Source organism: Rhinopithecus bieti, unplaced genomic scaffold (assembly GCF_001698545.2).
Source record: "Rhinopithecus bieti isolate Rb0 unplaced genomic scaffold, ASM169854v2 scaffold_24953, whole genome shotgun sequence".
Taxonomy (NCBI): Eukaryota; Metazoa; Chordata; class Mammalia; order Primates; family Cercopithecidae; genus Rhinopithecus; species Rhinopithecus bieti.
Window position 1 is genome coordinate 355,230 of NW_016811502.1, and position 3,540 is coordinate 358,769.

Below are 3,540 nucleotides of genomic sequence, written 5' to 3' on the forward strand. Positions count from 1 at the left end.
AGCAGAATGAAGGAGAAAGACCATATGATTATGTAAATTGAGGCTGAAAAATTATTCGATAGAATTTAACATCCATTCATGATTAAGAAAAAAAAAAAAAAACCAAAAGACTGGGAATAAAAGTAACATACCTCGACTGTGCCAACATGGTGGCACCCAGGTCCTAATTCAGTTTCCTATGGTTATGAGAGAAGAGCCCGGTTTACCGAGGCGCAGTCCCCAGGGCTGCCGAATCAGCAGTGATGGAGAGCGGCACCAGGCCCTGCGGAGAAGAGCGCCCACGTGAAGTCCAGCAGACGACAGTCACTGAGGGGGCTGCCAAAATCCCAGCGCCAACGAGGTCTTTTATAACCTGGTGCAGGAATTCAATCGGAACCTGACATGTGCTGTGATCATCGAGTTTGCTCGCATTCAGCTTGGGGCCAAAGGAATCCAGATCAAGGTGCCAGGAGAGAAGGATACGCAAAAGGTGGTCGTGGACTCATCAAAGCAAGAGGAAGAAAAGGTTGAACTGAAAGAGAGTGAAAACCTGGCCCCAGGAGACCAACCTCGCACAGCGGCGGTGAGGGAGATCTGTGAGGAAGGCCTGCATGTGCTGGAAGGCCTGGCAGCTTCAAGCCTATGTTCCATTCGATTTGCCCTAGAGGTGCCTGGGCTCAGATCTGTGGTTGCAAACGATGCCTCTGCCCGGGCTGTGGATCTCATACGCCGGAATGTGCAGCTCAGTGATATGGCCCACCTGGTACAGCCCAGCCAAGTAGATGCCCAGATGCTGATGTACCAGCACCAGAGGGTGTCAGAGAGGTTTGACGTCATCCATCTGGAAACCTATGGCAGCCCTGGCCCCTCCATGGATGCAGCTGTGCAGGCTGTGAGTGAAGGAGAGTTGCTGTGCGTGATCTGCATGGACATGGCAGTGCTGGCGGGGAACAGCGGGGAGACTGTTACAGCAAATACGGTGCCATGGCCCTCAAGAGCCGGGCCTGTCACAAGATGGCCCTGAGAATCGTCTTGCACAGTCTGAACCTCTGCGCCGTTACCAGCGCTTCGTGGTGCCGCTGCTCAGCACAACGCCAACTTCTACGTGCGTGTTTTTGTCCGTGTCTTCACCGGCCAGCCCAAGGTTAAGGCCTCAGCCAGCAAGCAGGCGCTGGTGTTCCAGTGTGTGGGCTGCGGGGCCTTCCACCTTCAGCGCCTCGGCAGAGCGTCAGGAGTTCCCCAGCGGCCGGGTCAAGTTCTCCGCAGCCTATGTTCCCCGCCCCGTGACCCCGAGTGTGAACACTGTGGGCAGCGACACCAGCTTGGTTGCTCCACGTGGGCAGAGCCCATCCATGACCTGGATTTCGTGGGCTGTGTACTAGAGGCTGTGCGCGCTAACTCCAGCCGCTTCCATACCTCGGAGCGGATCCGAAGGGTCCTGAGTGTCATCACTGAGGAGCTCCCGGATATGCCTCTGTACTACACCCTGGACCAGCAGAGCAGCACCATCTGCTGCAACATGCCCAGCCTCCCGTCCTTGCGGTCAGCCCTCCTCCACGCTCACTTCCGGGTCTCGCTCTCCCAGGCCGGTAAGAAGGCTGTGAAGACGGATGCCCCGCCTCCGCCCTCTGGAACATCATGCGCTGCTGGAAGAAGGAATGTCCGGTGAAACGGGAGTGACTCTCAGAGACCAGCCCAGTGTTCCGCATTTTCAGTGTGGAGCCCAGGCTGCAGGCCAACTTCACCATCCGGGAAATTGCCAACCCCAGCTCCCGCCAGCGAGGACCCAAGCGCTTCCGGGCCAACCCGGAAGCCAACTGGGGTCCCCATCCTCATTCCTGGCCAGGGAGCAAGGCGGCCGGCGAAGCTGTGGAGGAGAGACGCAGGCTGCTTCGGAACAAGCGGAAGGAGCCGCCAGAGGACAGGGCCCAGCGAGCTGCCCTGCTCAAGACATTTCCTTGCAAAAGGTTTAAGGAGGGCACCTGTCAACGCGGGGACCAGTGCTGCTACTCCCGCAGCCCCGCGACACCCGGGGTCTCTGCTGATGCTGCCGCTGACTGTCCGGAGACCTCCAGCCACAGCCCCCCTGGACCTGGGGCTGCCGCTGGGCCAGGCCTAGACTGAACCAATAAAGACATGTTGGCTGGGCGCTGCAGCTCACGCCTGTAATCCCAGCACTTTGGGAGCTCGAGGCGGGCGGATCATGAGGTCAAGAGATCGAGACCATTCTGGCCAACATGGTGAAACCCGGTCTCTACTAAAAGTACAAAAAATTAGCTGGGCGTGGTGGGACGAGCCTGTAGTCCCAGCTACTCGGGAGGCTGAGGCAGGAGAATCGCTTGAACCCGACAGGCAGAGGTTGCAGTTAGCCGAGATGAGGGCACTGCACTCCAGCCTGGCAACAGAGCGAGACTCCATCTCAAAAACACACACACACACATACAACAACAACAACAACAACAAACAGAGATGTCACATAACCGTCTCCCGATAAAAATTTAAGAAAAAAAGAGAGAAGTAATATACCTCAACATAATAAAAGTCATGTATGACACCCACACCCACAGCTAGCATCACATTGAATGGGGGAAAAGATGAAAGCCTTTCTTCTAAGATCTGGGACACAAAAAAGATGCCCACTTTCACCACTGTTATTTAACATAGATATCAAGTCCCAGCCAGAGCCATCCGACAAGAGAAACACAGGGCATCCAAATTGGAAAGAAAGAAGTCAAATTATTTTTGTTTGCAGATGATATAATCTTATATTTGGAAAAATCTAAAGACACCACAAAATAACTATTAGAATTATTAAACAAATTCAGTAAAATTACAGACACAGTATCAATATACAGACATTTCCAGGTCATTGATCTAAGCAAAAATGTATTGAGTAATACCTCACAAACACAGGTAACCAAAGCAAAAGTGGACACATGGTATCTCATGAAGTTAAAAAGCGTCTGCATAGCAAAGGATACGATCAACAAAGTGAAGAGTCAACCCACAGAACTGGAGAAAATATTTGCAAACTTCCCAAACTCAAACAACTCCATGGGGAAAAAAACTAATAATTCTATCCCAAAATCCCAAAATGGGCAAAAGATGTAAAAATACATTGCTGAAAGGAAGACATACAAATGGCAACAGGCATAAGAAAAGGTGTTTAACATCATTGATCATCAGAGAAATGCAAATCAAAACTACAATGAGATACAATCTCATCCCAGTGTAAAATGGCTTATATATAAAAACAGGCAATAACAAATGTTGTGAGGAAGTGGAAAAAAGGGAATCCTCATACACTGTTGTTGGAAATGTAAATTAATACAACCGCTTTGGAGAATAGTATGGAAGTTCTTCTAAAAACTAGAAATAGAGCTACTGAATGATGGAGCAATCTCACTACTGTGTACATACCCAAAAGAAAGGAAAGCAGTATATTGCAGAGATATCTGCACTCCTTTACTTCTTGCAGCACTGTTCACAGTAGCCAAGATTTGGAAGAAATCTGTGTCCACTGGGTAAAGAAAACATGGTACACATACACAATGGAGTACA

At 50.7% G+C, this 3,540-nt stretch overlaps 1 pseudogene; it reads left to right on the plus strand.

Moving 5' to 3' along the window:
• Positions 1–227: 227 nt before the first annotated feature.
• Positions 228–2,103, plus strand: LOC108543459 (tRNA (guanine(26)-N(2))-dimethyltransferase pseudogene; annotated as a pseudogene).
• Positions 2,104–3,540: the final 1,437 nt, after the last annotated feature.